Here is a 9,270-nt window from a genome sequence, read left to right as displayed (position 1 = left end):
ATCAAACGCATTCTGTGAGTGAGCAGATACACAGTCAACAGCCCACCAGGCGTCTTGTGTGCAGAGATGCAGACCAGCAAACGCCCAAACAAGAGGGAGCCATCGGTGCACTGACTGTTTGAACAGGTTGCTCACACCCTTTCACATTGTTTGGCTGGTGTGTGTACACAATCCCAGCGTATGCGCGGCGCAAATGTCACCCTAATGGCACAGGCAGACACCACACACCTTCATGCAAATGCTGTGGTCGGAGTGGAACGCAATTCCATGCAGGGGAGACCAAAACTTTTGAATCAATCGCGTGGAGAAGACGAAGAAGAAGAAGACGTCTTAAACGGGATTAATCTGCGCCAAGGACGAGACAAGGCGGTAGGGAGTGAACATCGTTTAGCAACTTCTCCTCAGATGAAAATCATCTGAGGAGATAAACTCTGGCCCACGCTGGCTGCAGAGTGCATCCCCCCCCCCCTCCCCCCCCCGACACACACAGCTATCACATAAAGATGTCCCCGGTGGGTGTCGTGTGCCGACTTGGACCCAAGTCTGGGGAGGGGGGGGGGGTGGGGGCAACCCTTGCCGCGGCACCTGTGATACAAATAGTCATCCAAGCGTGCGAAAGCATCTCTTACCTGCTGGGGTGATCTCTCTCTCTCTCAGCCACAGTGTCCCGCTCCTACAGCATAGTAGAGTCTCTCCGAATGAAGAAGAGAGTGGTGCTCCCTCGCTCCTCTCTCTCTCTCTCTCTCTCTCTCTCTCTCTCCGCCTCTCACTCTCTCCGTCTCTCGCTTCTCTCTGTCCGTCTCTCTCGCACGTCCCCAGGTTCCGGAAAAAAAGTTTTTTTTTATACCGCGCGACGGCGGGACTCCTTCTGGGACGGGAGGAGCAGGTCCTCCTCTCTGGGACGGCTGGCCGCGCTGTGCAGATCCCTCAGATGTCCGGGGGGAGGGAGGGAGGGAGGGAGGGAGGGAGGGAGGTTAAGCTCCGGCGTCCTGGGAGTTTGCCGGAAGATGGCCCCCCTGCGGTGCCCTGCTGTTGGTTTAGTCGGACCCCGGCTCTGTAGCTGGGGCTGGGGGTGGCGGCGGCGGTGGTGGTGGTGGTGGTGGGTGGTGGTGAGAGTGGGGTGGGGGGGGGGCGGCTGGTGGGATCCTGGCTTCTCCTCTTCTCGACAACAACTGATGAAACCCTCTTTACTTTTCCCTCCACAGAGTTTTGCAGGCTGAACAGAGTTGGGAAGAAACGCGGCCGAGCGATGGATAACAGGGAGAAACACACAGGGTCGTGTTGACGCACACACACACAGACACACACACAGACACACAGACACACTCGCGCGCGCCCTGCTCAGTGCTGAGGCAGAGGAGAATGTCAGTGGCCTGGCTCCGCAGCAACACTTAACACACACCGAGAGGCTCCATGAGGTGGGAGGGAGGGAGGAGGAGGGAAAGAGTTGGGAGAGAGAGACCGAGGGCAGGAGCGAGAGAGAGAGAGAGAGAGAGAGAGAGAGAGAAAGAGAAAGATGAGAGAGAGAGAGAGAAAGAGAAAGATGAGAGAGAGAGAGAGACAGAGAGAGAGAAAGAGGGAGAGAGAAAGAGAAAGAGAAAGAGAGCAAAAAGAGAGAGAGAGAGAGGGATGAAAGAGACTTCAAAACAAGGATCGAGTTCTGCTTGTTGTTGTTAGGTAGCTGAGGAGGTCTCCGACTGGAGTGATTTGTTTTTGAATGGAGGCGAGCGAGCCTGCCAGTGGAGCCTGGGCAGGGGAGGAGGTGCAGGGAGGAGGTGCAGGGAGGAGGGAGGGAGGGAGGTGCAGGGAGGAGGTGCAGGGAGGAGGTGCAGCCGAACAGCAGTGGACGGACACTGCGGCTCTCTGCTGGCAACTGTGACCTGGACCGCATCTAAGCCAGCAGAACAGAAAGGAAAAGCCCAAAGAAAAGAACAGAAAAAAAAAATGGAGCACAATGAAAGGAAGAGAAATGTGAGAGTGAGTCGAGAGAAAGAGAAAGAGTGAAAGGGTGAGTGTGTGTGCGTGTGTGCGTGTGTGTGTGTGTGTGTGTGTGTGTGTGTGTGTGTGTGTGTGTGTGTGTGTGCGTGCTTGCGTGCCTGCGTGCGTGTGTGCCTGCGTGCGTGTGTGTGTGTGTGTGTGTGTGCGTGCGTGTGTGTAAAAGGCCTGGCTGGGGAAAAAAAAAAGAAATACAATGTTTTGGCAGTGGCATCATGACAGCCGGCTTTGAACGTTGATTTCATAGAGAAAGCGACTTAAGGAAGCAGCCCAGGTGACACGGACAACAGAAACACCCGGCCTTAAGCCCTCACTTCCCGCCGCCCACCGCCCGCTCCCCGTCTCACTTCCACTCCTCCCAAAGAACACGAAAGGACACGGAATGCCCCCCCCCCCCACCCCCCCACCCCGCCGACTCACATTCTGAAGGGATGGCTTGAGATTCAGGACGTGAGCTAGCAGCTGAGCTAAGCTCTTTTCTCTCTCTCTAACAGTGTAGGGTTCCTGAGAGTGGGGCCACAGAGGGGGAGACAGGAGGGGGAGACAGGAGGGGGAGACAAGGGGAGGGTGCGGACCGTAAGCAAGCCTCTCTCCCTCTCTCTCTCTCTTTAATTGGAGTAGCAAATCTAAAGGCCCCACTAACAATAATTAGAGAGTGCACGGAAGGCCTTATTATTAGGTAGGGAGCGTTCTACAAGGCTCACTAGCAGTGCTCTACGGCAACCCAGATGGCTCACTTCTCAGAGAAGGCGCCCCCAATTCTAAGCAAAGCATGAAGTTTCAGCCTGTCAGGGATTTAGTTTTATGTCGAAATTGTGCAGCTATGGAGGGGGCAAGGGTGTTATTTTAGACAATTCCCAAGGCAGAAAGGGCCTGCTTAGAGGAGGGTTGGTCCAAGTCAAAGGGTGCCAGTGTTGTGTATACGGTAATTATTGTTTAACGCCCGCTGAGGTGGCAAAGTCACAAAAAGCATCTGCGAGGATTTGCATGTTTTATTTGTTTTATCACTGTGGCTTTAAATATCAAACACAGCTGTTTTTTTTTCTTTTCAGTGCATAACTGAAAATGACAGAGAAACATAAAGTTCCACACCCTGGGTGCTCACCAGATAAGAATCTAGAAGTCAACTGATCGCATAATTTGATCACTTTTATAAGAGCGGGTTGCACCGCATTAAAAAAAAAACACGGACGCACGCACGCAATAAAATTTGATTTGATCAGCCATGACAACATAGATTGACTGAGCCGATTCCTCTCCCCACTTCCTGCTCCTCCCACGCACGGCTTCTTGCGACCATTTCCAGATCCTGGTCATGTGTTGTCAACGCAGCGTCTGAGAACGAGAGGGTTGATGGGGACAAAGCAAACAAGGTCCCCGTACCGCACTGGATGACTGTCCGGCCCGCGTTCACTCATTAAGGGCTGACAGAGACAACCCTGCTAACGACGCTGCCCCGCTCCTAACTGTTTCTACTTCTAGCACAATGGGCCCAGTCTATTTGAGCGTATTTACACAGAAGAGATTACCCCCCCCGCCCCCCCGCCCCCCCACACACACACACACACACACACACCTCCTCCACCACCACCGTTCCTGTTCTCATAGCTACACAGCCACCCGGCCCTTGTGTTTGTGTTTCTCTGGGCTCCAGATAGAGATGGAGGTTATCTCCCCCCCCCCCTCCCTGTGTGACAGCTAGGGCCCCACCAGAGGACAGGGGGAAAGGAGGGGGAGACCGGGCTCGGAACAGACTCCGTCAGGCCCGGCACTGACAGATGAGGATGGGATGTGGCAGACGCAGGCCTGGAAACCTAGTGCAGAATAAGCTGTTGGTTTTAGACCGTTCTAGTGTAGGTCAAAAGAGGAATCAAATGCTGGAAAGAGGTTTGACCACTTTGATTCTTAGATAAGTCCTACTTTAGATATTGAGTGACGACACACATCAGATGTGGACACTTGACACACACCAGTGTTTTCGTGCAGGTTTAGTTTTTTTTTATATAGCATATCGATGATATGCTTTCATTGTTCTCAGACTCAAGGAAGAGTTGCCTTGGATACAAGTGTCTGATAAGTTACTAAATGTGCATTTAGAACATTTCACTATAGCAAATACAAATATGGAACCTTTCAAAAATTAGATTTGTGCACTCGTGTGCTAAAAGGGGTCAGTTTGATTTAAGTTTGACTGATTCATTGAAAAGGTTTACTGTTTGACCCAATTAAAAGGTTTATGAGGCCTACTACTGTTCAAAAGGCTCGACTCCGCAGAGTTCCTTGGCCTAAAAGATATTCCGAGGAAGGAAACCAAAAGAAAAAAAGGAAAGAAGATCAAATTATAACATTTGCGAAAGGCACAGGAGATAGGGTTAGCAACCGCTCTCATTTGGACACACATTCCCTTTTGTGACCGGGAACATATTGATCTTTTTTTTTTTTGCAATACCACCGTTGGTCATGGGGTGATATTTTTCCCCGGGTTTTCCACGTTTATGCCGCCTGCTTGACACAACATGATAAGAACGCACAGTGCAAAGTATCTAAGGAGCGCCATTAACAGCAGTCCAATCTTCGGGACGTAGTAGTTTCCGTGTTTGAAAACACAGTACAAATATCATTCAAAACGCTAACAGACCCAAGATGGCCTACAAAGGTTTCACCTGAAATGAGCCTAACAGACAAACATGCAACAGACTGACTGATTGAATTATAAAAGGGCTGACTTCAATCAGACCTGGTGCGAAGCTAGGACGAGTTTGCAGAGGCAGCTGGGAGCAGCTGGGATGGGCGCTTAGTGGAGCACGACGGGGACCTCTAGAGGATACGGGAGGTAGTGCAGGGAGCGCAGTGAAAGACGCAAGGCAGGTGTCCTTTAAAAGAGCAGTGTTTGGCTTCCTTGAATGTTTTCAAGGAAAAAAAAGTAGACGAATACATCACACAGCTCTGAACACAAAGACACACGCGCAGTCGCGCACACATAAACGCACACGCGGGCGCGCACACACACACACGCGTTAGTTCCGCATTCAGTCCATGTTCCGCATATCTACAAGTCTATTTATGCTTAAGCGCAGTGGCGGATTAATAGTAGCCTTGCCCCTAGGCTACTATTTGTGTGAGGTCCCCTTTCTGATCACGCAAAATAACTGAATTTAAACAAAAAAAATAACTTAAAAAAAAAAAGGCGTACTTTAGGGCCATGTGTAAAAGCGTTCTAGGAATAGCCTAGTAGGCCTAGGACATGGCCCACACGCACATAGGCCTACTCGGGGCACACTTGCACAGTGTTCGAATTGGGTGGGAGCCAGAGGGAGCCGAGCTACCATAAAGTGAGGAGTGGCTCCCATAAAGGCAACAAAGTCAAAAATCTGACGGGGTCTCTCATATCGGAAGGTGTCTGCCATATGTGCCATTGTAATTTAATCTTAAACAGCGCTCATTATCCATCCCCATGCGGTCTCTTACCATTAAATACGTTAAATTAAAATATAGGCTACTATACGGGCCGTAGACCGACTCAGCAGATTCCTGTGAGACCAGGTTGCCTTAATTACATCTGTCGCATGTCAGGTGAAAACTAAATGTCAAGGGAAAGAGGCGGTGGTTGAAAATGTATTTTGATCGCTTATTAAGTTCACTCGTTGCTTATAATGGTTTATTTGTTTCCCTGTATCATTTACTTAATTTAGAAGACAGTTTTGTTCATTTTTGAATTATAAAATAAATAGGGCCTAAAATAATTTTTGTTGCGAGTTTTTGAAATTATTGGAAGCGAGTCGAGCTGACCTTGCCTGCTGTTCCCACGGCCCAAAATAAAGAACAGCCGAGACAATATCCTTAATTCAATAACACGCGAGTTCAAGCAAACACTCCGATTGGTCAATTCCCATTCTCCAGCGTGTTTAAATGCCTGGTGAAAGAACGGACAAAATGATCGTGCCTAATTACAGAATGTATCGCTACACTAACTAGCCGAAACTACTTTCATGAGCATAAGTTAAGTTACCCTTTATTGTCCCTTTTTAGGGGAAATTCTTTGTCTGCTTTTGACCCATCCGGCAGCCACAGTGCAGCGCCCAGGGAGCAGGTGTGGGTTTCAGGTGCCTTGCTCAATGGTACCTCATCCGTGGATGAGGACGTAGGAGAGTGTTGCACAATAGTGCCTAACAGTCTGGATTCGAACCAGCCACCCTCCGGTTATCGGTCCAACTCTTTAACCAGTAGGCCACGGATGCCTAGTTTCCATAACAACGTTCAACTGACCAAGAGTCGGCTATCGTTAGGCTACTATAGGAACTATTTTCTGATGGAGATGAACCCGGGCAGAAAGCTTAAATTTGAGGGCAAATTAACCCACAATATGAAAATATTTTACAATATTGTTGATAATGAAGATGGTTTGTGTTATTGAATCGCAATCATACACTCGATGTCGTTCTTGAATGTCATTATTGGTAGGCCTACTTGAAGCACAGGACTTCGGAACTTGGCGCAAGTGCCTCTTTCCTACGTCTGTGCTTTGCGTACCAATAATGACATTCAAGAACGCCATCTCGTGTAAGATTGCTTAAATCAAACATGCCGTTCCATTTGCCCTCAATTGGCTACGGATGCGAACTTGGAATGAACTCAGGATTTCTAAAGGTTACTGTACAGTGGCAGAGACTAGCATCAGGAGCTGAATCATCACTACGGTAGAGCTAAGAAGGTTTTACGAGCGCTTCAGACCAACCTTACCAACGAACGACGTACGAATGAGATTCGTAGCAAAGAACGTTGCGGGAAACACGCGAAATGTTAAGGTAGAACTTAAAGAAGAGGTTATGAATACCGCCGCTTTTGCGAATGGTAAGGCTATGCGCGCGGTGCGCTAACTTTTTTCATGAGATAGAGGGACCCCCTTAAAGATGAAAAGATAATTCGAAATATGCACTTGCATATGCACACCTAGACACAAATCGAACCGCTGTGCAATACTCGAATAAAAGAAAGACATACAAATACAATAAACACAGTAGCACTACATAAGCAACAGCAATAATGCCACAGCAGCACAATCATAAATACATATTCTTTCTCTTTAGAGGTATTTCTGACAGAGAACTCTGGCTGGTAAAATCCAATTTGCACAGAATATCGCTTTCAATGGACGGGTGATTCAGTCTGTTTTGGGCCATTGTGGGTCTCAGTCCATCTTCAACTAGCGGCAATTTTGAAAAAGAGCGCTCCCCGCTGGCGTTGGTTACGGGCAAAGTCATAAATAGTCTGAGTGCTATATCGACAAATGGAAACACTTGAGCTTTTGACTTTTTTTGACATTTTGGCGCTATGCTGTCCAGCAGCCAGCCCGTGACGTAGTAACAAAATTGACTTTGAGAACTGGCCAACATGACCCACACATCTACCCAATCAACTGCTTCATTTTTAATGTTTCTTGTTATGGGCCAATAGGGGGGGGGGGTCACTTTTTTTTTTATTTTAAGAAAAAGTTAAAATAGTCTGGCCAATCCAAGGGCCCTTTCAGACGTGGGCCCCTAGGCCCCAGCCTGTGGTTAAACCGCGTCTGCTTAAGCGGTTAAGCACGTCCGTCGACGGATCTCATCGACTTTACACGGGACGCTCCCGAAATGCATTGTGGGTCCGTCCGTCAAATCGGCTCCGTCTCTTCGCGTCCAAAAGTTGAGAAAATTTGAACTTTTCAGGCAGCGACGGATCCGTCACCCAATCGGATCGCGTTATTATACGCACGTTATACGCAGATCGTGTTTTACCCCATGCGTCGGACACGCCCGGTCTCTTCCGTCGACGGACGTGTACACGTGGGCAAGGAGCTTGATAACCGCCTCGCAGCGTGTGAAAGGACCAGGCGTTTTTTAAAAGCGGCTTTTCTGTGGGCGGCAACCGCTTCCTCCACTGCAACTGCCGCGGTTGTATCAACGCATCTCAACCAGGCTGAGTGCTAAGATGTAAAGTAGAGATCTCAGAGAGTCACACGGCGCTAATGCAGCTGCCAGCCTGACGTCACTGATGGACGGGCCGGCGCGTGCCGAGGGATGAGAAGCACGCTGCTGATTGGTTCTCCTGCTTCCAGATGGCTTCAGGAGGCATATATATATATATACTGTATATACTGTACACAGGCCCTAGGCAGACTATAGCATCATTATCTTCATTATCTTAACGTCTCATTAATAATGGTTGATTGATTCATTAATCAATGTCTTGTTTTAAATAAATGTAATATAAATTTAAATAATATGTAATAAAATTAAAAATATATTTGTAATTTTCATCAAAAATGAATTTGGATGTTGTTACATTTATATACAAACTGTTAAACTTGAATTTACAAGACGCTTTTCATTTGTGAACTTGTGGATTTTTGAGACTCTCCTGACGTGGCTGGATTCACGAATGCATTTTTTTCAACAAGGAACTCTCTGTAGCCAATCAGATGCCTCCCTCGTTTTCAGCCAATCCAGCCGGCCGAACTGACGGGGATATTCTCTGATATTATGAATGATGAAGACTGCGTCGAGTCTCCGACTCTCTGGTACTTCCACAACAAGTGAAGACTCGTAGTGGGGGTTATCTCGGCCATGGGGGAGAAGTAATTGGGGGAAAGGAACTTTGGCTTCGACTCTGAACAGCGACAGGAGGAGAAAGGGATTGTTGTCGTATGCAGACTCCCGGAGGAGCTCCTCCCGCCGATTGATACATTAACGTTACGACTTCAGTCAGAAGTCAACTGCTGAAATATGGATGATGAATCGTTGACCATCGAGGTGGAAAAACACCGTGTCCTGTCCTGTGACGTCTCAGCCGTGTCCGGACCGCTTCCAGTGGGGATTGCAGTACGGAACACAGCCACTTCGCTGCCGTGACGCTTCCGTGACGGTTCCGGTGGACTGGAAATTGGCCTTGAGGGACTGCAGTCATGTGATTGGCTGAAAACGAGGGAGGCATCTGATTGGCTACAGAGAGTTCCTTGTTGAAAAAAATGCATTCGTGAATCCAGCCACGTCAGTTTCAAAAATCCACATATAAATACAGACCAGTTGACACACAAATGCAAACAAGTTTACAAATGAAAAGCGTCTTGTAAAGTTTAACAGTTTATACATTTTTGATGAAAATTACAAATATATTTATAATTCATATATTTATGGATTTATATTACATTTAGGCCTATTTAAAACAAGACACATTTGTGTGTGGATCAGAAATGTGTTTGTGAAACTTATTTTTGTTTATGGATTTATTTTTACATTT

Source organism: Micromesistius poutassou, assembly GCF_964030765.1.
Source record: "Micromesistius poutassou genome assembly, chromosome: 6".
Lineage (NCBI taxonomy): Eukaryota > Metazoa > Chordata > Actinopteri > Gadiformes > Gadidae > Micromesistius > Micromesistius poutassou.
This window is presented reverse-complemented; position numbering follows the sequence as displayed.